General features: G+C 38.8%; 1 protein-coding gene across 4 annotated transcripts in view; it reads left to right on the top strand.

Annotated features, from left to right (window-relative positions):
- BMPR1B (bone morphogenetic protein receptor type 1B) overlaps positions 1-26,129 on the top strand; it is a 422,185-nt gene that overhangs the window by 232,469 nt on the left and 163,587 nt on the right. Inside the window, exon 2 of one of the 4 annotated variants that reach the window (XM_019463892.2) lies at positions 1,991-2,147. The exons of 2 other annotated variants lie outside the window; for them this stretch is intronic. The gene's annotated coding sequence lies outside the window, so the exon portion shown is untranslated. Of the gene's footprint in view, positions 1-1,990; positions 2,148-2,436; positions 2,627-26,129 lie in introns of those variants that run through there. One more of the 4 variants, XM_019463901.2, reaches the window with a different exon arrangement.

Below are 26,129 nucleotides of genomic sequence, written 5' to 3'. Positions count from 1 at the left end.
TTACTTTGAGACTCTTTTGCTCTCTGAAGTGATAGGGAATGAAAAACAGTTTTGTTTTGGAAACCCAGCAAATCCTGTCTCTTTATAGACCCTCCAAATTTTGCTGAAAAGCAAAAAAATTTTTAACTCACCATTCTCTGTACATCTCTGTACATCTCATGCTAAGTAGCAAAAGGAAGGCAGGTGTTTCTTTCACTATTCTGCTTGAAAATCTCCTTAGCCAGATCTTTGGATATCATTAGGTGCTTTTTTTATTTTCCACATCACTGTGGGCAGCAATATTGCTAAATGTACTGCAGCCATGTAACAAGAGTCTCCTTTTCTGCCTCTTCCAAAAACAAAACACTTATTTCTCTGGAACTCTCACAGTCCAACTCTTTGAGGACTATTAGTCTTCCACTAATAGTCTCCTTCAGCTTCCATCTACGGTCTGGTCCAAAGACCAATACCATATGTTTGGGTTTATTTAAAATTTTTAAAATGTTTGTTTATATATTGTTGAGACAGAGAGACAGAATGAGTGGGGGAGGGGCAGAGAGAGAAGGAGACAGAGAATCCCAGGCAGGCCCTGTGCTGTGGACCTCAAACTCACAGAATCGTGAGTTCGGGACCTGAACCAAAACCAAGAGTCAGACTCTCAACCCACTGAGCTACCCAGGCACCTCTGGGTTTATCCAATTTTTTATTATCCCACTTCACACCTGATATTAAAGTGTGTTCCAGTTATGTGTTGCGTTTTGACAAAACTGTAGCTTTATAACTATATAACTTAGCAACTTAAAATAGCAAAGAACAGTGTTCTTACCTGTCTTGCCTGGTATGTGTGTGTCAGCATTTGGGCAGAGCTCCACTAGGTGGTTCTGGCACAGAGTGTTTCATGCCTTTGCAGTCAGATGGGGTCTGGAGCAGGAACAGCAGGGGGACTGAAGCAGCTAGGAGCTGTCCATGCACGTCTGTGCTCACTTAGTCTGGAGGCCTCTCTGATTTCCCCACTATGGGGAACTTGGGTCTCTCTTTTACGGCACTGTGTCTGTCCTCTGCATGGTGAGACTGCTAAAATGGCAACTAAAGACTTCAAGAACACAGGTTCTTAGGAGTAAGGGGGGAGTTGAATCACATGTTATCCCCTGGCCTTGAAGCACAGAGGTTCACTTTTACCATAGTCATAAGCTTATCCAGAGTTAAGGAGAAAGAGTTTAGACTTCACCTCTCAAATGGATGTAAGAAGAGCATTTGCTGTGGGCGATACTGTTGTGGGCATTTTTGGAAAATAAAATCTACCACACTCCTTTGTACCCAGCCTTTAGAGGTGAATTCTAAAGTTATAGAATGTGGAAATAGATGTTGTTAGAGATGAAGATAAAACCTTTTGTGTTAAAAAAAAAAAAGAACAAAAACACTTGAGCTGAACATCCTCGGGTTCATCTTCTAGTTTTACTAATTAAACATTCAGTGAATTTCCAGTGATAGCATGTAATGGGATTCTAAATTTGGTGTTTTTCTCTTGGCTAGGCCAAACTTATGATTGTGGGTGGTACATGTTTTAGGGTATATCAAGTTCTCAGACATGCAGAATTTATGAATGGTAATAGTTTTAACTGGCCAGCTATTGAAACCTTGTGTTTTTGTAGCAAAAGAGGAAAAATGTTCTGTAAAAGTGAAGAGAAATCCCATCTCTTCCTAAAATCTAACTCTGCATAAGTACTGACAGATTTTCCCAGTGATTCTTAAAACGGATCTTTTCAAATATCAAGAACCATATGGTTGAGTTTCACAACTGTGAAGAGCGAAGGCTTCATTAAAGGTGATGAGTGTGCAGCTGCTGGCGTCTCCTTTCTTGTTGGCCACAGCAGTTCAGTTTGTCCTGTGTCACTAGATAAGTGAGCCATGTGCGCTTTGGAAAATTTTTCGACAGTTTCAGATATTTTGTCTGCCTGTGCTGGACCCCGTTCACTGCATCTTTTCACTTCGGTTTCTCCTCTGCTTTCAGCAACAACACTATCCAGCTGGTTTTTGTGGGAGAGCCAGGCACGCAGCAGCCTGTGAAAGCCAGCGACCAGAAAACCACTGCCTACGTGAAACACGACCGTATCTTCACAGGGCTATCGAGGACCAGGCTCCATTCAGCCCTCTTAAAAGGGTCAAAGGTGATATAAAATGAATGGATCGTCACAGTTGATTGCAATTACTGTACGTAGGAGAGTACATCACTTTTTAGCCATCAGCCTGGCCCACTGATGATGAAAATTCAGTCTTCACAAGATTGAAGGCAGTGTTACTTAGTGATTTATTAACCATACTTTGAATGATCTTTTAAAATATTTGCAAAGTGTAGCTATAATATAATAAGTTGCAACATAGGGTTGCTTAGTCCGTGTCATAGTCATAATTTTGCCTCAACAGTTTGCCCTCAGGGAAATTTCTCTGCAATGCAGTCTGATTTCCAGCAAGGAGCCTAGTGAAATTGGCAGTAGGCTTGTTCATTTAATTATAACCTGATTTTAAGACTATTGAACTGTCTTTGGAACAAAGGAAGTTTCATCATAGGTACATGGCAAACCTATAAAAGTGGCAAATGATAAAATAATTGGAAAACTGGATCATAAAGTAACAAAAGTAACATGAGGTGAGTAGGTAATTGGAATGCCAGATTTTGATAAAAATATTTTCAGATTATCCCAGTTGACTTCGCATTTTAATTGTGCTGTGAAAGGTAGTAACAGTTTATTTAGCGTGTTTATTCATGACAGTTGTACTTGTCGTTCACTTTATGAAGGAATTAAAATGTCCTATTTATTTATTTGCTTTTTATGCCTTTGTTCTGCCTCTTTCTGGAATGGATCCCCCTTTGCCTCTTATCCTAGAATAATTTCTACTCACCCTATTAAGACTTAGTTCCACTATCAGGGTGCCTGGGTGGCTCAGTCAGTTAAGCATCTGACTGTGGCTCAGATATGATCTCACGGTTTGTGGGTTCGAGCCCCATGTTGGGCTCTGTGCTGACAGCTCGGAGCTTGGAACCTGCTTCAGATTCTGTGTCTCTCTCTCTGTCCCTCTCCACTCACACTCTCTTTCTCTCTCAAAAATAAATGAATAAACGTTGTAAAAAACAAACAAACAAACCTTAGTTCCACTACCATCAGTACCATTGAATGAGGTACTTGTATCTCTGTATCACTTAGGCATAGCTCTTGCGTTGCTTTTATTACTGTGCATTATAGCATTTAACTGTGTGCTACCTGGAGGCATGAGTTGCGTTTCATTTACTTTTGTATGTTATAGGTGCCTGGAATATTTTAGGTATTCAAAATTGTTTGCGGAAGGAACAAGTGATTGAATGGATTTATGGTTCTATTTTATTTTTCATTTGAGTCTGCAGTCTTTAATCATCAAATCCTCTTTCTCATTGATCCACCCTTCTTGTTTGGAACATAAGGGCGCCTCTCATTTCACATTTTCATGTATTTTTTTTTTTACTTCTCTTTTAGTTTACCAAGGAGGGAGAGAATGGTAGTCAGGGCTTGGAAGTGGCGATGTATATTTGCAGAAGGTCATACCAGCACTGAGCTGTTCTGTCTTATCTTCAGCCTTGGGAGGTTGATAAGTTTTCATTATTCATTCCTTAATTAGATGTTTGCTTAACCCCACAAAGGTTGTGTGAATATGCAAAAATGCATAAAATATAGCTCCTGATTTCAGTTCAGATACTGTCTACAAGAAAAGGGAAACAAGTATGTAATGCAAGTTGGGATTGCTGTGGGTTTTCATAAAGGGACAGAAAGAATGCAAAGGCTGTTCTGAGATAGAGAGATTACCTTGGCTGGCTTTATCAGATAGAGCTTTCCGAAGAAAAGTTTTAGTAGAAGTTGTCAACCCTTTTTACTTACATTCTGTGAATTCCAGGACAAGTAGACTGTGTAGAAAATTTGTCCTTTAGAGGAAAATTGGGGGTAGTATAATATTTACATATGCACTTTTTTTTTTTACTTATGCAATTCTTTTTTTTTTTTAATTTTTTTTTTTTTAACATTTATTTTATTTTTGAGACAGAGAGAGACAGAGCATGAATGGGGGAGGGTCAGAGAGAGGGAGACACAGAATCTGAAACAGGCTCCAGGCTCTGGGCTGTCAGCACAGAGCCCGACACGGGGCTTGAACTCACAGACCGCAAGATCATGACCTGAGCCGAAGTCGGCCGCTTAACTGACTGAGCCACCCAGGCGCCCCTACTTACACAATTCTGATGAAGTTTTGTTTTGGGTAGATAAGTAAAGGAATATCCTAAGTTTACCTTCTGTGGAGTGGTTGGATTTTTAAGTAGAACTCCTTCAGCTGGTTAGCCTATATTAATATGTTAATTGAAACTGGAGAAGATGCTGTATCAGTGGAAATCTTAGGACTGTAGCACCACATGATAGTTCAATCAGTTTTTAGCTGCTTGGTTTGCTCTCCTGGAATGTGACCGGGACTTCCTCGCTTTTGCTTTTCTTACAGTTTAATTTAGGTTCCTTAATTTAGGCACAGTTATTGTTAAAAAAAATAAGAATTTAAATTGACCACAAGAGTTGGGAAATGAAACGTTTTACTACCATTAGGGGCTTTATTTTCTACTCAGTGCAGTACAACAAAAGGTATTCGGGTGTGTTTATTTGAACAATAGAAATGTCATCTATATCTGATAAATGTATCTAAACATTTTAATGTGATGAGTTTCTCAGGTCGCAGCAGTGCTGGTGAATCAACCGCATTTCTCCTTAAAGATTATTTCTTAACTCAGCTCTAGTAGGTGAAATCTTACAGAATTACGTGCCACAAAATGCTGTACCATTTACAGCAGAGTGGATCATGTGCTCATGTGACCCACACTAGAGGAATCCCATGGTCAGTCTTACAGCTCATCAAAAAGAATAATGTCAGCAAAATTCAGATACTGTTTCAAAGGTTTGTGTATTTGTTTTCCTCACAAGAGATAAGTCATTCACAAAATATAAGCAAATATATTCTAGAATTTACAGGGAGGTGCATAAAATGAATACAGTAGGCATTTCCAAAATAACTAATTTTCAGCTAAATTTAATTTTTATTTAATTTTTACTTTTTAACATTTTTTAATGTTTACTTATTTTTGAAAGAGGGAGAGAGGGAAAATGAGTGAAGAAGAGGCGGGGGGGTGGGGGGAATCCAAAGCAGGCTCCAGGCTCTGAGCTGTCAGCACAGAGCCCGACGCAGGGCTTGAACTCGTGAGCCAGGAGATCATGACCTGAGCCAAACTTAGATACCCAACTGACTGAGCCATCCAGGTGCCCCACATTTTTAAAGGGAAGTGTTTCAATAATTGCCTTCATTTTTGTTGTTCAAAAGAATTTGCTTCAGGAACTAACATGTCTAAGGTGTATTGCTCCTTTTAACGAAATATCCAGGTTGAAATGAAACAGTCTAGGTACATGACAAATTTCAGTTGAAATTTTAATCTTTCAGTAGCTGTTTATGTAATTAGACTAAAATTTAAATTCTTCACCATGGCCTAAATTAGTGCTTCTCCACTGGGACTGCATATCAGAATCACATGGAGAGTTTTAAAGAATACTGATCTCTGGCTTCTACTCCAGTGATTCTGGTTTAATTGGTCTGGGATATTGCAGGATATCTGGATTTTTAAAAGCATCTCAGATAATTCCAGTGTGCAGCACAGTTTAGGAACCACTGATCTGAAACACTACATCATCCAGTCATTGTCTAATTATTGGGCTTTTTTTTTTTTTTTTTTTTTTGGTCAGTTGAATACCAAGGATTCTTTTTATTCAAGTATCTTTTCATTAGCAATTCCTTCTGCCTGGAATACTCTTCCTTCAGATCTTTCTAGGCTGTCTCCTTCTCATCATTAAGGCTTCAGCTCAAAGGATTCTGCTTCAGGCAAGGCTTTTCTTAGTCCCCCTTGCCTAAACTTTTTTCCCCCCAGTATTAATCACATTATTTTGTTTCACTTTTATTATTGCCTTTTTTTTCTTATGAGATGATACCATATTTGTTTGTTAGGTCCCCCCGCCCCCCCGCCACTAGAATGTAAAGTCTATAAGGGCATGTGTGGCATACCTGCTTCACCATCATATTCCTAGCACCTAAAGCCAAGCCTGTCATATAGCTCAATAATTATTATTGCTCCATAAATATTTTTTTAATAAATGGCTGAAAATGCCGATAGAAAAATTCTTATGGGAATATACAAAATTATATCTTTTTTTCTCTTAAAAACCTCAAAACATGGGGTCACATTTTAAAAATTAGAATAAAGCCATAGGATGAAATGAGTTGAAAATGTCACCAGGCAGGAAAAAGGAAACCTAGCAATGTAGCAGCCCCCAGTACTGAGGACTGAAGGTCAGTGGTATTAGGACAGGAATAGTTACACCACTTGAGGCCTTCACTCCATGGCCATACCTTGGGTCTTACCGTCATCCCAAAGTGCCATATATTTGAAATCTTCCTGTATGTTCTGGTTAATTTCTTTTAAGAATTCAGATATCATTTCTTCCTCTAGATGCCTTCCCTGAGCTCAGTCTCCAGGAAGAGTTAGGTTTACTGTGCTTGGCTTGTTTATATCACGGTCATTGCCGTTCACTAGTCTTCTCTCTACTGTCACCAGCTTCTAGCCTTTCTGAGAATAGGGATTGTGTCTATAGTGCCAAACCCATAACAGGTACTCAGCAACTGTTTTGCTGAATGAAAGCATAAATAAATATGAAATATTGCATAAGAACCATTAGAACTGCTAATGAAAATTATAAAATGGATTTGTCAGCAATATAAGTAAGTTGAAGTAGTCTTTCATAGAATAAAGCAATAAATAAGGGTACTCTAGGCCAACTGGGTGGTGTGATGTTATGCACACTTAGGAAATTAAGAAAACATTGTTGGTGCCAATAAGTCTGAGCATTGGCTTCCAACTGATATGTGGCTTGTCATCTGAACAAGGTTTTCATCACTCACTTGGGACTTTTTATACATTATTTACCCTTTTTGATAAGCTTTTTTTCAATAGCTGCTATTCAGATGGATGCATTTTCCAGTAACACCTGATATGCATTTTTAAAATGTAGCTTTTAATTGGTATTGATTGCCAGTAAGCCCAGTGATAACTTTCATTACTGTACTTTGAACTTTGTTGTTCTGCCCAAAAGAAAATGGCAGCAATCTTTTGGGCATATAAATATTTAAAATTCTCTGTGTAGAGGCCCTGTTAGTTCCATGGATACTACTGTCATAATTTTAGCACTTAAATACTCCTTAGGATTGCTGTTTCAGGTAGTATCCTGCTTCAAATCTCTACGTAACTACTATGCATAGTTTACCTAAAGTCTAGATTAGTAGGTCTTTCAAAAGGTAAGTCATGTAGTTGAATGTATTTTCATTAATATTGTGGAATTAGTTATTGCCTCATTTTCTGTGACAAAGGAGATAAAACAGAGAAAGAGGAGTGAATACTCAGGACATAAGTGCTTATCAGGTCCCTCAGATCTTCCTGAAATGCGCAGCATATCACTGCTTTACTGGCTCGCAGCCTGGGAACTGGTATGCACTTTTCCCTTATAGTTTTAGCATTATCAAGTGCAAGCCAAGCAATTTGTCATCTTTCTTTTTTTTTTTTTTTTGTCCTTATTTATTTATTTATTAATTATATTAACATTTATTATTATTATTATTTTTAATTTTTTTTTTCCCTTTCTTTTTTTTTTTTTTTTTTAATATATGAAATTTACTGTCAAATTGGTTTCCATACAACACCCAGTGCTCATCCCAAAAGGTGCCCTCCTCAATACCCATCACCCACCCTGCCCTCCCTCCCACCCTGCCCTCCCTCCCACCCCCCATCAACCCTCAGTTTGTTCTCAGTTTTTAACAGTCTCTAATCCTTTGGCTCTCTCCCACTCTAACCTCTTTTTTTTTTTTTTTTTCCTTCCCCTCCCCCATGGGTTTCTGTTATGTTTCTCAGGATCCACATAAGAGTGAAATCATATGGTATCTGTCTTTCTCTGTATGGCTTATTTCACTTAGCATCACACTCTCCAGTTCCATCCATGTTGCTACAAAAGGCCATATTTCATTTTTTCTCATTGCCACGTAGTATTCCATTGTGTATATAAACCACAATTTCTTTATCCATTCATCAGTTGATGGACATTTAGGCTCTTTCCATAATTTGGCTATTGTTGAAAGTGCCGCTATAAACATTGGGGTACAGGTGCCCCTATGCATCAGTACTCCTGTATCCCTTGGATAAATTCCTAGCAGTGCTATTGCTGGGTCATAGGGTAGGTCTATTTTTAATTTTCTGAGGAACCTCCACACTGCTTTCCAGAGCGGCTGCACCAATTTGCATTCCCACCAACAGTGCAAGAGGGTTCCTGTTTCTCCACATCCTCTCCAGCATCTATAGTCTCCTGATTTGTTCATTTTGGCCACTCTGACTGGCGTGAGGTGGTATCTGAGTGTGGTTTTGATTTGTATTTCCCTGATAAGGAGCGACGTTGAACATCTTTTCATGTGCCTGTTGGCCATCCGGATGTCTTCTTTAGAGAAGTGTCTATTCATGTTTTCTGCCCATTTCTTCACTGGGTTATTTGTTTTTCGGGTGTGGAGTTTGATGAGCTCTTTATAGATTTTGGATACTAGCCCTTTGTCCGATGTGTCATTTGCAAATATCTTTTCCCATTCCGTTGGTTGCCTTTTAGTTTTGTTGGTTGTTTCCTTTGCTGTGCAGAAGCTTTTTATCTTCATAAGGTCCCAGTAATTCACTTTTGCTTTTAATTCCCTTGCCTTTGGGGATGTGCCGAGTAAGAGATTGCTACGGCTGAGGTCAGAGAGGTCTTTTCCTGCTTTCTCCTCTAAGGTTTTGATGGTTTCCTGTCTCACATTCAGGTCCTTTATCCATTTTGAGTTTATTTTTGTGAATGGTGTGAGAAAGTGGTCTAGTTTCAACCTTCTGCATGTTGCTGTCCAGTTCTCCCAGCACCATTTGTTAAAGAGACTGTCTTTTTTCCATTGGATGTTCTTTCCTGCTTTGTCAAAGATGAGTTGGCCATACGTTTGTGGGTCTAGTTCTGGGGTTTCTATTCTATTCCATTGGTCTATGTGTCTGTTTTTATGCCAATACCATGCTGTCTTGATGATGACAGCTTTGTAGTAGAGGCTAAAGTCTGGGATTGTGATGCCTCCTGCTTTGGTCTTCTTCTTCAAAATTACTTTGGCTATTCGGGGCCTTTTGTGGTTCCATATGAATTTTAGGATTGCTTGTTCTAGTTTCGAGAAGAATGCTGGTGCAATTTTGATTGGGATTGCATTGAATGTGTAGATAGCTTTGGGTAGTATTGACATTTTGACAATATTTATTCTTCCAATCCATGAGCAGGGAATGTCTTTCCATTTCTTTATATCTTCTTCAATTACCTGCATAAGCTTTCTATAGTTTTCAGCATACAGATCTTTTACATCTTTGGTTAGATTTATTCCTAGGTGTTTTATGCTTCTTGGTGCAATTGTGAATGGGATCAGTTTCTTCATTTGTCTTTCTGTTGCTTCATTGTTAGTGTATAAGAATGCAACTGATTTCTGCACATTGATTTTGTATCCTGCAACTTTGCTGAATTCATGTATCAGTTCTAGCAGACTTTTGGTGGAGTCTATCGGATTTTCCATGTATAATATCATGTCATCTGCAAAAAGCGAAAGCTTGACTTCATCTTTGCCAATTTTGATGCCTTTGATTTCCTTTTGTTGTCTGGTTGCTGATGCTAGAACTTCCAGCACTATATTAAACAGCAGCGGTGACAGTGGGCATCCCTGTCGTGTTCCTGATCTCAGGGAAAAAGCTCTCAGTTTTTCCCCATTGAGGATGATGTTAGCTGTGGGCTTTTCATAAATGGCCTTTATGATCTTTAAGTATGTTCCTTCTATCCCGACTTTCTCAAGGGTTTTTATTAAGAAAGGGTGCTGGATTTTGTCAAAGGCCTTTTCTGCATCGATTGACAGGATCATATGGTTCTTCTCTTTTTTTTTGTTAATGTGATGTATCACGTTGATCGATTTGCGAATGTTGAACCAGCCCTGCATCCCAGGAATGAATCCCACTTGATCATGGTGAATAATTCTTTTTATATGCTGTTGAATTCGATTTGCTAGTATCTTATTAAGAATTTTTGCATCCATATTCATCAGGGATATTGGCCTGTAGTTCTCTTTTTTTACTGGGTCTCTGTCTGGTTTAGGAATCAAAGTAATACTGGCTTCATAGAATGAGTCTGGAAGTTTTCCTTCCCTTTCTATTTCTTGGAATAGCTTGAGAAGGATAGGTATTATCTCTGCTTTAAATGTCTGGTAGAACTCCCCTGGGAAGCCATCTGGTCCTGGACTCTTATTTGTTGGGAGATTTTTGATAACCGATTCAATTTCTTCGCTGGTTATGGGTCTGTTCAAGCTTTCTATTTCCTCCTGATTGAGTTTTGGAAGAGTGTGGGTGTTTAGAAATTTGTCCATTTCTTCCAGGTTGTCCAATTTGCTGGCATATAATTTTTCATAGTATTCCCTGATAATTGTTTGTATCTCTGAGGGATTGGTTGTAATCATTCCATTTTCATTCATGATTTTATCTATTTGGGTCATCTCCCTTTTCTTTTTGAGAAGCCTGGCTAGAGGTTTGTCAATTTTGTTTATTTTTTCAAAAAACCAACTCTTGGTTTCGTTGATCTGCTCTACAGTTTTTTTAGATTCTATATTGTTTATTTCTGCTCTGATCTTTATGATTTCTCTTCTTCTGCTGGGTTTAGGCTGCCTTTGCTGTTCTGCTTCTATTTCCTTTAGGTGTGCTGTTAGATTTTGTATTTGGGATTTTTCTTGTTTCTTGAGATAGGCCTGGATTGCAATGTATTTTCCTCTCAGGACTGCCTTCGCTGCATCCCAAAGCGTTTGGATTGTTGTATTTTCATTTTCGTTTGTTTCCATATATGTTTTAATTTCTTCTCTAATTGCCTGGTTGACCCACTCATTCGTTAGTAGGGTGTTCTTTAACCTCCATGCTTTTGGAGGTTTTCCAGACTTTTTCCTGTGGTTGATTTCAAGCTTCATAGCATTGTGGTCTGAAAGTATGCATGGTATAATTTCAATTCTTGTAAACTTATGAAGGGCTGTTTTGTGACCCAGTATATGATCTATCTTGGAGAATGTTCCATGTGCACTCGAGAAGAAAGTATATTCTGTTGCTTTGGGATGCAGAGTTCTAAATATATCTGTCAAGTCCATCTGATCCAATGTATCATTCAGGGCCCTTGTTTCTTTATTGACTGTGTGTCTAGATGATCTATCCATTTCTGTAAGTGGGGTGTTAAAGTCCCCTGCAATGACCACATTCTTATCAATAAGGTTGCTTATGTTTATGAGTAATTGTTTTATATATCTGGGGGCTCGGGTATTTGGCGCATAGACATTTATAATAGTTAGCTCTTCCTGGTGGATAGACCCTGTGACTATTATATAATGCCCTTCTTCATCTCTTGTTACAGCCTTTAATTTAAAGTCTAGTTTGTCTGATATAAGTATGGCTACTCCAGCTTTCTTTTGGCTTCCAGGAGCATGATAAATAGTTCTCCATCCCCTCACTCTCAATCTAAAGGTGTCCTCAGATCTAAAATGAGTCTCTTGTAGACAGCAAATAGATGGGTCTTGTTTTTTTATCCATTCTGATACCCTATGTCTTTTAGTTGGCGCATTTAATCCATTTACATTCAGTGTTATATTAGAAAGATATGGGTTTAGAGTCATTGTGATGTCTGTATGTTTTATGCTTGTAGTGATGTCTCTGGTACTTTGTCTCACAGGATCCCCCTTAGGATCTCTTGTAGGGCTGGTTTCGTGGTGACAAATTCCTTCAGTTTTTGTTTGTTTGGGAAGACCTTTATCTCTCCTTCTATTCTAAATGACAGACTTGCTGGATAAAGGATTCTCGGCTGCATATTTTTTCTGTTTAGCACACTGTAGATATCGTGCCAAGCCTTTCTGGCCTGCCAAGTTTCAAAGGAGAGATCAGTCACGAGTCTTATAGGTCTCCCTTTATATGTGAGGGCACGTTTATCCCTTGCTGCTTTCAGAATTTTCTCTTTATCCTTGTATTTTGCCAGTTTCACTATGATATGTCGTGCAGAAGATCGATTCAAGTTACGTCTGAAGGGAGTTCTCTGTGCCTCTTGGATTTCAATGCCTTTTTCCTTCCCCAGTTCAGGGAAGTTCTCAGCTATAATTTGTTCAAGTACCCCTTCAGCACCCTTCCCTCTCTCTTCCTCCTCTGGGATACCAATTATGCGTATATTATTTTTTTTTAGTGTATCACTTAGTTCTCTAATTTTCCCCTCATACTCCTGAATTTTTTTATCTCTCTTTCTTTCAGCTTCCTCTTTCTCCATAACTTTATCTTCTAGTTCACCTATTCTCTCCTCTGCCTCTTCAAGCTGAGCCATCGTGGATTCCATTTTGTTTTGCAATTCATTTAAAGCGTTTTTCAACTCCTCGTGACTGTTCCTTAGTCCCTCGATCTTTGTGGCAAGAGATTCTCTGCTGTCCTGTATACTGTTTTCAAGCCCAGCGATTAATTTTATGACTATTATTCTAAATTCACTTTCTGTTATATTATTTAAATCCTTTTTGATCAGTTCATTAGCTGTTGTTATTTCCTGGAGATTCTTCTGAGGGGAATTCTTCCGTTTGGTCATTTTGGAGAGTCCCTGGCGTGGTGAGGACCTGCAGTGCACTTCCCCTGTGCTGTGGTGTATAACTGGAGTTAGTGGGCGGGGCCGCAGTCCGACCCGATGTCTGCCCCCAGCCCAGTGCTGGGGCCACAGTCAGACTGGTGTGTGCCTTCTCTTCCCCTCTCCTAGGGGTGGGATTCACTGTGGGGTGGCGTGTCCCGTCTGGGCTACTTGCACACTGCCAGGCTTGTGTTGCTGGGGATCTGGCGTATTAGCTGGGGTGGGTAGGCAAGGTGCACGGGGGCTGGAGGGGCAGGCTTAGCTCGCTTCTCCTTAGGTGATCCACTTCAGGAGGAGCCCTGTGGCAGCGGGAGGTTTGGCTCCGCAGAAGCACAGAGTTGGGTGTTTGCGCGGAGCGAGCAAGTTCTCTGGCAGGAACTGGTTCCCTTTGGGATTTTGGCTGGGGGATGGGCGGGGGAGATGGCGCTGGCGCCTTTGTTCCCCGCCAAGCTGAGCTCTGCCGTCCGAGGGCTCAGCAGCTCTCCCTCCCTTTGTCTTCCAGCCTTCCCGCTTTCCGAGCAGAGCTGTTAACTTATGACCTCCCAGACGCTAAGTCGCGCTTGCTGTCGGAACACAGTCTGTCCGGCCCCTCCGCTTTTGCCAGCCAGACTCGGGGGCTCTGCTTGGCCGGCGAGCCGCCCCTCCGCCCCGGCTCCCTCCCGCCAGTCCGTGGAGCGCGCACCGCCTCGCCGCCCTTCCTACCCTCTTCCGTGGGCCTCTGGTCTGCGCTTGACTCCAGAGACTCCCTTCTGCTAATCCTCTGGCGGTTTTCTGGGTTCTTTAGGCAGGTGTAGGTGGAATCTAAGTGATCGGCAGGATGCGCTGTGGGCCCCGCGTCCTCCTACGCCGCCATCTTCCGGAACCCCAATTTGTCATCTTTCTAGGAAGGAAACACAACAAGCAAGGAGAGGAAGGAGTTAATACCAGAGTCACAGCATGCAATGAAATTTTCCTATTAAGTTTTTTTTTTTTTTTTTTTTTTGAAAGAGAGAGAATCTTAAGCAGGCTCTGTGCTCGGCATTTGATCTTAACGGGGTTTGATCTTAACGACTGTGAAATCATGACCTGAACGGACATCAAGAGTAAGACGCTTAACTGACCGAGCCACCCAGGTGCCCCCCAGTTTTCCTTTTAATCTGCATTCTCGAATAGATCCAGTTCTTCACCAGTTTAAATGTTACTTCCTAGAGATAAAGATTTAGAGGTCATCCCAAGAAAATACACAGAAGTGTGGAAGTACACACATAACATTTCCAGTGGGTGAGCATACGGTTTGGTGTATTAGGAGCGTGTAATACAGGATTTGTGTTGTGGGCAAAGGAGAAATGAAACCGAAAGGGTAATAAGGTCGGTTCGAGATGGCAGAGAGGACTGTATTCTGTGCAGAAAAGTTCAAACCCTCTGTTGTTGGCAAGAGTGCATGTTGACTTTTTCTTTTTTGTGGCAGTGCAGAAAGTTGTTGGAGGAGGAAGGAGAGTGGTGACATGACTAGATTTCAGTATTTAAGGTTATATAAAAGCTAAATCTGAATTTTGGTGGGAACAGAGGGAAGGGAAAAGACAGAGATTTCAAAGATGGGCTCTTCATAGAGGGAGGGAAGCAAACCATAAGAGACTTAACTACAGAGAACAAGCAGGGTTAATGGAAGGAGGTGGGCGGGGGTGGTGGTGAGCTAAATGGGTGATGGGTATTCAAGAGGGCACTTGTGATGAGCACTGGGTGTTGCATGTAAGTAATGAATTACTGAGTTCTAGTCCTGAAACTAATATTATACTATATGTTAACTGACTAGAACTTAAATAAAAATCTGAAAAACAAAATAGCAAAAAACAAAGATATAGTCTTGAGTTTTAGTAACTAAACGGAATTGGGGGAGACCAGAAGTGGAATTTTGAAATTTTAAGTTTGGATGACTGTTATTACCGTGTATGTTCTGTGTATGTGTATGTTTGCCATTATCGTCAAAAACATATATGCCCCAAACAGGAAGACTTCAGTATTTCCTCTAGGAATTCATGTTTTTTCCACAGAAAAGTAATTTCCACTAGGATATGGCCCCTCTAGTATTATTGAAAAGTACAGTAGTAAGGGTCAAGGGTTAAATGTGAAAAGACCAAATTCAGTTTCTGTCTACACTTCTTTCAAACTTTAACATGTTGGACTCTTCCTTTACCTGCTTTGCACTTAGCTTCCTTATGTGTAAAGTAGGGATACTTTCTAATTGGCTCATCTTAATGAACAAATGAGATAACATATGAAAACACGTTTTAAAAATCTGAAGTGCTGGGCACCAGGGTGGCATAGTTGGTTGAATGACCAACTCTTGATTTCAGCTCAGGTCAAGATCTCAGAGTCATGGGATCAAGCCCCATGTTGGGCTCCATCATAGGCATGGAGCCTGCTTAAGATTCTCTCTCTCCTTCTCTCTCTCTCTCTCTCTCTCTCTCTCTCTGTCTCTCCTTCCCTTCCCCCCTCCCTCTGAACCCTCCACTCTTACATGTGCATGTGTGTGTGCACACGTGCTCTCTCTCTAAAAGACAAAAAAATAATAAAAAGAAAAGTAAAAAACAAAAACAAAAACCTGAAGTGCTACATAAGTATGAGTTGTTAGTTTTGTACGTACCATTAAGAGTTGGACAGTAAGAGGTTTTACTTCATCATCAGGGATCCCTTCATCCCGAGGACATGCTTTGATGTTCCTTTACTCTCCTTCATGTTCTCCACTGAGTTACTTAAGCATCAGGTATTAGTAGCAGTTTGTATATGCTTTTCTAAGCACAAATATTTATACAAAGCCATTTTTTTGATTCTATGGTTCAGTACGATTATTTTCAAAATAAAAATGTAAGCAGGTTGATTATTAAATTGATGTCTTATTAGCATTATTCCATCTCTTTATTGGATGATGAAAAGAAAACTATAAGGATATTCTTTATTCTTACCTTTCGTACTTTTACCATCCACCTATCCTCAGCTCAGTTCCAGCCCTGTTCTAGGTCAGCATAGGCCAAATACCCAGAAGGAAGCAAATTACAGGAAGGGGGAAAATCACCTCAAAGTGTTCTCCTGTACAGTATTTACCTGTTCCACGGTAGTTAAATGAAAGCTGACAAAAACTAGAAAGACTGCCTTAGTCCAGGTCACAGTGTGATTTAATTCTCTCTCAGAAATAGGGGCTACTGGGTGGCTCAGTTGGTTAAGCATCTGACTCTCAGTTTCAGCTCAAGTCATGATCTCACAGTTTCATGAGTTTGACCCTACGTCAGGCTCTGTGCTGATGGTGCAGAGCCTGCTTGGGATTCTCTCTCTTCTCACTCTCTGCCCCTCCTCCTACTCACACTGTCTCTAAATAAATAAATACACAAAAAACTTAAAAAAAAAAGGAATGTATATGACAATATTCAGATCCTTTCAAATTCAGAAGTAAAATTAATATTTTTTCATTTTTAGTCTTTTTTTTTCCTTAGTTATTTTTGATACCACTTTTCAAGGAAATTTCAGGTCCTGTCAAGCAGGATAGCCAACAGAAGGAAGCACATTTTATATGACTCACACTAGAGTAGTAGATACCTCATTCATTTCTTGTTTAAAATTAGTTTGCTTTCGGGGCGCCTGGGTGGCTCAGTCGGTTAAGTGTCTGACTTCGGCTCAGGTCATGATCTCACTGTCTGTGGGTTTGAGCCCCGCATCGTGCTCTGTGCTGACAGCTCAGAGCCTGGAGCCTGCTTCGGATTCTGCGTCTCTCTCTCTCTCTGCCCCTCCTCTGCTTGCGCTCTGTCTCTCAATTATAAATAAACATTAAACAATTAAAAAAAAATAAAATAAAAAAATGAAATTAGTTTGCTTTATTGTTTTCTTTTTATTTTCTCTCATTTTTTTGAAATATATTTTGACTAGAAAAAGATGTGGCCTTAACATGAATAATTATATTCCTTAGTTTCATAGTTTATATCTTCCATATGAAAGCAGATTCATCATAGAGCACTAAAATAAACCAGTATTGTTTTTCTTTTCTTTTATGGATGATCAGACTTAATGTGACTGGCTATTTTCATTGCCTGTTAAATTTAATCTTTCAGTGGTATTTTTATAGGCTATTGCCGTATGATTAATGAATAATAAAAAAGGTCAGCTTAATTGTGGTTGACAGGTGGTTCCCTCTCCCATTGAGTGAGTTTTTTCTGAATCCTTCCTGGCTGGGGTTTTTGACTCTCTATCGTAAGGAATGTATGGCATTAGCTTGTTTTATGGAACCCTGACCCCAATCTTTCCTACTCTCTCCTTTCAGCTGACTGAAATCCCTCTGGTGTGTGTGATTTCACGACCACCTTCCCTGCTCCTTCCCTGCAGAGGACACTTATGGCTTTCTTGAGATTCCATTTCCACTGCCCAACAAAATATACTGTATTTTTTTCCAGAAATAAGTGTTCTTCTGTTACATTAATATCATGTTGATAATTATAGGTATCTGCATGAATGAAAAGGTCTACTGAATGGGTTGTTCTTGAAAAAACTATGAATATCGAGAGATAGCTACATCTTTATGATGAAAGAAAAACCGTTGTTTCAGATGTGGGATAATATCTGTCATTTGGATATTAGAGCAATTCAGAGATTAATGGAATTAAAAATTCTCATCATCATGAAGATTCTTATTGACATTCTTAAGTTTCCATTTTGGAGTGATAGTAGAAAACTGTGAATTACTGTGAATTAGTTCTCTAGTTTTAGAAAATAAATATTAAAGATATGGTTTTAAGAAATGTACACATTTTAAAAGTAGAAAATTACTGAAATTGTATTACAAATATTATGTTAAAAATCACGTTTGAGATTTTCCTCAGTATTATAAAAAATATATATGTGGTTTTAAGAGAAAAACAGAAATACTGATACATAGTTATGAGCTAAGCTATTATTATTAAGCATGAAGAAACATTAATATAGTTTTAATATAGGTCCAATTAGCAACAATGATAGTATAAAAATTAGTTTATATCCATGATGCTTTTCAGCTCTTTGTTATTACCTTATTTTATGAAATATAATTGAGCTTTATTATTTACTCTGGTTATATGTGTTCTATACACTATGAATTTCAAAACAATTTCTATTTATAAATGATAAAATGTTTTAGTTTAGTTGGGCACTAGTTGGTGTGATACCAAATGAAAGTTAAAAAGGACACGCATTCTTTGCTGTGGTTTCCTTGTTTAGTTTGCTTCTTTGCAATTTATATACAACATTGTTCTAGTTGAAAAGAACAAATGATCTGTTTATTAATTGTGCAGTCAATACTTCTCAAAACTAATGATAGATAAGTACTTAAACTAGCAGCAGTAAAGGTTAGTAGACTTGGTTGTAGGGTTAGTAGGTTAGTAGGTTGTGTGACTTTCCTGTGGGCTCCTGGGGGCCTAAAGTATTTATTACTTGGGAACAAAGAACCTTAGAATTAAAGGTAAGTGACTCTGTGTGATGGGACTCACAGTAGGGCCTATAAAGGAGAATACAGCCCATCCTTAGCTACTCACTAGGCACAATGTAGAGTCAATTTCCTTTCTCCAGAGTCATTTACATTGAAAGGCACATATTCCCACAGGTCTTTTTGAAAAATGACAACAAACTTGGATTACTAATATTTTCCTTGTAGACATTTGTCCCTGAGGAGTGTCTCATTCTTTATAGTGTTGGATATATTTGTAGTATTCATATCTGATTAAGCTTATCAACACATACTTTTAAGTCATTTGCTACTTAATCAATTTTTTGCTTTTTTACCTCTGTCTTCCAAGAAGCATGAAATTAAAGCATTAATATGATTGGATTATAAGTCCAGTTTCTGATGGAGTACTTTATTATTGATCTGATGGAGTACATTATTATGACCAAACTAAAAATATTAAGTAGGTATTTGTCATAATACTAAACAGAGGATTAGTACATTTGCTTTGTAATTGCATTGTTTAAAAAGTTTCTTTTCTTCACTGAAAATTCTATTAGACTGTATAGGAATTCGAACTAAGTTATTTGAAAATTGAAATGATATACCACTAAATCAAGTATTTTTAATTCCTAATCTTTCATTTGTTTATTAGAATATTTATTTCTTTAGCTAATAAGTTACTTGTTATGCCTGTGCCAGGTACAACTTTGCCGAGCACTTGAAAATAAGTTTTAAGTTTTATTTGGTCCTAGTGTTTTCTGAAATTATATTTACTGGAAGTAAAGAGTAAATATTCAAAAAGCCGATAAGCACTAGACAAGATACTCAATTAGTAGTCATTAGGGAAATACAAATTAAAATCACAATGAGATTCTGCTTTATATTTACAAGTATTACTGTAATAAAAAAAAAAAAAACAGATAATTGGAACCCTCACCATTGCTGTTGGGGATATAAAATGGTGTAACCACTTTGGAAAACAATTTGACAGTTCTTTAAAATGTTAGATATAAAATTACCACATTACTTAGAAATTTCACTTCTAGGTATTTATCCAAAGATAATGAAAACATATGTTTATGTGGAAGCTTATGCATGAAAGTTCATAGCATTATTCGTAATAACTCAAAAGTGGAAACAGTGCAAATGTTCACCAGCTGATGAATGGATAAGTAAAATGTGTATCTGTGCAATGAAATATTGTTCTGCGAGGCAGAGAAATGAAATACTGATATCCAGTCACACAGGTACTAATTTTAAACTCATTTTATTAATGAGGATACTAAAGTTGCATAACTTACAATGTAACTTGAGAAAGACGAAAATTCAAGTCAGCTTGACTTCAAAACACTCAATTTTATGCCATAACGAGTTGTTTGATTGTGGTGTTAAATCATCACCCTCATCTTTCTTTTCTTAATGGCCAGATTTTTGAAAGAGAGTTTCTATTTCATGTCTCACCTCCCTTGCTTACCTTCTGCCTCCAATGGAGATAGCTCAGCCACTAGTACTCTCTTTTTTTTTCATGCCTGCTTTGCTGAAATATAATTCATACACCATAAAATTCACCCTTTGAGGATGTACCATTCAGAGATCTTTAGTATCAGAGTACTTTCTGAATGTTGTGTGTAATAGGCTCTTTCAACCCCTTCATATTTGATCTTCCCATGGCAGGTGACATTGTCAGCCACTCCCTCTCTACTACTTCATCCTCATCACCCTTTTTCTCATTTTCTCATTTTCTCATTGTTCTATTTACATTCATCATTGTTTTACAAGCTTCATGGACTTCTCTTCATTGATCTACCTTTTATTTATTTAAAAAATTTTTTTTGGTAATGTTTTTATTTATTTTTGAGAGACAGAGCATGACTTGGGAAGGGGCAGAGAGAGAGAGGAAGACACAGAATCGGGAGCAGGCTCCAGGCTCTGAGCTGTCGGCACAGAGCCTGACGCGGGGCTCAAACTCACGAACCTTGAGATCGTGACTTGAGCTAAAGTTGGACGCTTAACTGACTAAGCCACCCAGGCACCCCTTGACCTGCCTTTTATTTTTTTTTTTTAATTTTTTTTTAACTTTTATTTATTTTTGAGACAGAGAGACAGAGCATGAACGGGGGAGGGTCAGAGAGAGGGAGACACAGAATCTGAAACAGGCTTCAGGCCTCCGAGCTGTCAGCACAGAGCCCGACACGGGGCTCGAACTCATGGACCGCAAGATCATGACCTGAGCTGAAGTCGGCCGCTTAACCGACTGAGCCACCCGGGTGCCCCTTGACCTGCCTTTTAAATGTTGGTTTGGAGTTACTTACTATTACTGACTTCAGGAGCCACTTATGTTGGTATATGTCTCACAGATTTATGTTTTATTTATTTATATAATGCCTATTTACTGTGCATTTATTCTGTGTGAGATTCATTTTAGGCACATGAAATCTATGTTATTGAACTTAAATTCTATTGGGAAGAAACAGGCAGTGACAATAAGGAAGTTTGCAGTGTTAAATAGTATGGTGGTAGTAGGCTTCACTGAGAGGGTGCCATTTGAAAAGAGATGTGAAGGAGGTGTTCACCATGAAGCTGTTTGCAAGAACATACCAGGGTGGGAACAGCAAATAGGAGGACACCAAGGGCAAACTTGTCAGGTACATTTAAGGAATAATAGGGGAACAAGTGGCTGGAGCTGAGAAAACGAGGGGGACTGTAGTCAGTGTTGTCAGAGACCGAATGAGAGGCAGATCAAGTAGGGATTTATGGATCATTATAAGAACTTGGACTTTTATTCTGTTTTCTATAGAAGATGAGTATTATCTGATTTTTTAAAAAAATTTTTTAATGTTTATTTTTGACAGCGAGAGAGAGACAGAGCATGAGTGGGGGAGGGACAGAGAGAGAGGGAGACACAGAATCCAAAGCAGGCTCCAGGCTCCGAGCTCTGAACTGTCAGCACAGAGCCCAACACAGGGCTCGAACCCACAAACCACGAGATCGTGACCTGAGCCGAAGTCGGATGCTCTACTGACTGGGCCACCCAGGCGCCTCTGATATCTTTAAGTGACTGCTTTGGCTTCTGTGTTGAGAATAGGTTAATGGTGAAAAAAAGTTTCAAGCAGGAAAACATGAATAGAAGGTTACTGAATTGCTGCAATCTTCATCTTTCCTATATTATAGATTAATATATTTAAGTGCTTACTGACTGTATTCACTTGGCTATAACACAGTTCATCATGTTCAAAGACTAAATGCATCTTCTTTTCTTAGCTCCCTGTTCTTCTTGTAACCTCTGCCTTGACAAAGACCCAACTCCCTGAGGGAGGAGCCACCTTTGACTTTTTCAGGACTTGGCTTTTTAATAGCAGAATAAGGTTCATTGCAAAACGGAAGGAACAGAGATTTTTCCGTATACCCTCTGCCTCTGTGCATGTATAACCTTGCCCGTTATCAAGTCCCCACCAGATTGGTCCTTTGTTAAACTGATGAATCTACATTGACATATCATAATCACCAAAGTCTGTAGTTTATAATTCGGTCTTGGTGTTGGACTTGAACAACACATGTATAATGACATGTATCCACTAGTATAAAGTCATACAGAGTTTTTTTTTTCCCTAAAAATCCTTTGCGCTTCACCTATTCATCCTTCCTCCACCCCACCTCCCCCCCCCGCCCCCCATGCAGATTTTTCTGTCTCCATAGTTTGGCCTTCTCCAGAATGTCATATGGGTCGAAATATGTAGTGATATGCATTTAAGGTTCCTTTTTGTCTTTACATGTCTTGATAGGTCACTTCTCTTTATCACTGAATAGTGTTCCTTTGTCTGGATATACCACAGTTTATTTACTTGTCTACTGAAGGACATCCTGATTTTTTCCAAGTTTTGGTAATTATAAATCTCCAAAAACATCCTGTGAAGATTTTTGTGTGGACATTTTTAACTCTTGTGGGTGAATACCAATAAGTGGGATTGCTGGGTGTTGTGATAAGAGTATGTTTAGTTTTATAAGAAGCCACCAAACTGTCTGCCAAAGTGGCTGTGCCATTTTGCATTTTCTCCAGCAATGAATGAAAGTTCCTTTTGTTCTGCATCCTCATTAGCATTTGGTGTTGTCAAGTGTTCCAGATCTTGCAGCGTTCTAATAGATGTATAGTGGTATCTGATTGTTGTTTTAATTTGCATCTCCTTGATGACATACAGCGTGGAACATCTTTTTTATGTGTTTTTTTGCAAACTGTGTGTCTTCTTCAGTGAGGTATCTGTTATGGTCTTTGGGCCATTTTTAAAAATGTGTTTATTTTCCTATTGCTGAATTTTGGAGTTTTTGTAAACTTTGGTTAACAATCCTTTATCAGATGTGTGTTGAAAGTATTTTCTCCTAGCCTATGGCTTATCTTCCATTGTCTTGACATTGTCTTCTGTAGAGTTATTAATTTTATTCAATTTTATTTATTAGAAAAAAATTTTTTTAGTTTATTTATTTATTTTGAGAGAGGCAGAGACAGCGTAATCAGGGGAGGGGCAGAAAGAGAGGGAGAGGGAGAATCCCATGCAGGCTCTGCACCCTCAACACAGAGCCTGATGCGGGGACCAAACTCATGAAACTATGAGATCATGACCTGGGCCGAAACCAAGAGTCAGATGTTTAACCGACTGAGCCACTCAGGCACCCCAGAGAGTTGTTAATTTTAATGAAATCCAGTTTATGGGTTATTTTTTTCATGGACTGTACTTCTGGTGTTATGTCTAAAAGTCGCTGACATACCCAAAGTAATCTAGATTTTCTCCTATGTTATGTTCTATGAATTTTATAATTTTGCATTAACATTTAGGTCTGAGGTAATTTTTGTGGTGGGTATAAGGCTTTTGTTTTCTTTTTTTTTTGGCACATGGATGTCCAATTGTTCTAGCACTATTTGTTGAAATAAGTCATACAGAGAAAGACAGATACCATATGTTTTCACTCTTATGTGGATCCTGAGAAACTTAACAGAAGACCATGGGGGAGGGGAAGGAAAAAAAAAAGGTTAGAGAGGGAGGGAGCCAAAACATAAGAGACTCTTAAAAACTGAGAACAAACTGAGGGTTGATGGAGGGTGGGAGGGAGGAGAAAGTGGGTGATGGGCATTGAGGAGGGCACCTGTTGGGATAAGCACTGGGTGTTGTACGGAAATCAATTTGACAATAAATTTCATATTAAAAAAAAAGAAAAGAAAAAAGTGTCTTTGCCACATTTATTGACTTTGTCCCTCTGTCAAAGATCAGTTGACTATATTTGTGTGAGTCTGTTTCTGGGTTTTCTATTTTTTTCCATCGATCTGTTTGTCTGTTCTTTCTCTAACAGTACGTTGTCTTGATTACGGTAGCTTTATAGTAAGTCTTGATAGTGGGTAGTGTCAGCCCTCCAACTTTGTTCTCCTTCAATGTTGGTGTTGACTATTCTGGGTTTTTTGCCTCTCCATATAAACTTTAATATTGGGTTGGCCATATCTACAAAATAAGGTCCTGATTGGGGTTGCATTGAATCTGTAAAGTTGGGAAGAATACTTTATCAGTATTGAGTCTTCTCATCCTTAATTCTTCATGTGTTCCTTACCCACCAAATTGAAGATAAAACCCTTTAAGTTCTTCTTAATAGCACATAACAGTTATTTTAATTTTCTCCATTGACTTCCACTGATTACTTTGTTAATCTCTTCTTTTTGCTACCCTATAATACTCAATATCTAGCAGTTCCTTGAGAGAAATGCAGCATACAATTCTTTCATTCCTTTCTGACTTTCTGAAGGTCCTGCTTAGTCCGCTTCCTTGCCTGACCTGGGCAGTGTCTACCCAGTTTTCAAGTGACTGATATAAAGGCAGTATGTGGTACTGGAGTCTGGTCAGACAGATTTGGGCTGAATCCCGGATCTATTAGTTAGATGACTTCAGACCATCCACTTAATAACTCATGTTCTTTATCTTAAAAAAAGGCAAAAGCATACTCATCTATTAGGGTTGTTTTTAAGTGTTAAAGTTAATATTTCTAAGCCCCCCTACTGATGGTAATTGCTTAATAAATAATAGTACTTTTTCTAGAACACATGGCTTTCAGGAAGACAAGGGAAGAGATTTAAACTAAAGTCCACAGTTTTTATTAGGGCTTTGTCTTTGTGTTGTACAGTTTTATGGGTTTTGTCAAGTGCATAATGCCATGCATCTACTGTTACATGTCGTCCGGAATGGTTTCACTGCCCTGAAATCTCCTGTGCTTCATTGACTCATCCTGCACCCACCCCAAACTTCTGGTGACCACTGATCTTTTTATTGTCTCTGTAGTTTTTGCCTTGTCCAGAGTAGTGTCATATGGTTGGAATCACACAGTATATAGCCTTTTCAGACCGGTTTCCTTCACTTAACATTTTAATATATGGTTTGATGGAGTCATTGTCCAGATTTTCAGCTTGTACATAAACTCTTTATTAATATTGATCTGGCTAAGAGCAGTGGTTTCTTCATAACAATCTTTCTCTTAAAGTCACACTTTCATCTATCCCAACCTTTACTGTGATGCATTGCCCTGGCGTCATAGAAAACTTAACAATTTTAAAATTTCAGTTAATGCCATAAATTTTTCTCACAGAGAAGTATGATAGAGTAAACAATAAAAGACTTTTAATTATAAAATATATTGCATAAAAATTCTATGTGGTGGTGAAATTGAAATAAAAGTAAAAAAAATGAAAACAGTAATGTAAAATTTTCAGCTGTTAGAAGATTTTATAAATTTATTATTTAAATGGATAATGGTTTCATTAAATTACTATGGATTTATATTCCATTTAATATCTTTATAACTTTTACTTTAAAATGTCCGTATTTCACCAGAGTAGAAATTAAATTCTCTGCATGTACCTATATCAGCACAGATGAAAAATTGTTCATGTTAACTTGCTAATGTGTGAGTAGTTCCATAGTTTAAAAGTCTTTTAAAGGTCTGTAAGCAAAAACAGTTGAAGACTGCTAGCACGATGTATAAAACCCAAGGTTTTAAACCTGGTGTATAAAACTTTTCATTGCTCTTATCCTTCTCATCCTTTAAAAAAAATTAACCATTTCCTGTTTCACCTTGTGTGCTCCAGCAAGAAAGACTACTTGAAGTTCTGGATCATGTTTTTTCCTGCCTCTTTGTCTTTATCGTGTTATTCTTTCTGTCTTTGCTTCACTGCCTCCCACCCCTGCTATAATATGCAGAGACCTTGATTGAGAAATCCCCCATTGAACCCCCCGCTCCCCCCCCCCCCCCCCGCCAGTGGAGCTGACTTTGTCTGCCCGGGAGCCGCCAACCAATGCCTCCTGCTCAGACAAAACTGTTGTTTCTCCTCTCTATACTCTCCTAGCCCCCATCCCTCCATCTATCCCACCACATTCCCCAGCCCAGACTGGAGACTGAAGGTTCTCTGAGGTCCCAGCTAGGCACAGAAAGAACGGTTTTTGAATGCATACATGGTTGGCTTAATAAACAAATAAATACATTTTCAATCTTCACATGGGATGAGGTGCGCATGCTCCAGTACCCCTCACCGCCTCTACTGGTCTTCATCGTCGCAAATGCACTGTTTTGTCATTAGCTTGTTTTTCTCTGAACTTGGACTGTAAGGTCCTTGAGAGTAGGAACTGTGTTTTATCTTTGCCTCCCCAACAGCTAGCTATGTACCTCTCCTGAGAGTAAGTTAATTTACTGGGCAAATGCTAATTATTGGATGGAACAGAGGTGGATTTTAGTCGTTACAAAGTTAATTCTTGCACATAACTTTTTGCGGGGAGTCAAATTGTAAAAGGTCATTTTTGTTTCATGCTGGTTATTTTTCTGGCTTTAATATTTGCCCTTCCTGGTAAGCTTTTCAGTAAAACTTCACA

Source organism: Panthera pardus, unplaced genomic scaffold, assembly GCF_024362965.1.
Source record: "Panthera pardus isolate Hobbes unplaced genomic scaffold, ASM2436296v1 HiC_scaffold_13, whole genome shotgun sequence".
NCBI lineage: Eukaryota > Metazoa > Chordata > Mammalia > Carnivora > Felidae > Panthera > Panthera pardus.
This window is presented reverse-complemented; position numbering and strand designations above follow the sequence as displayed.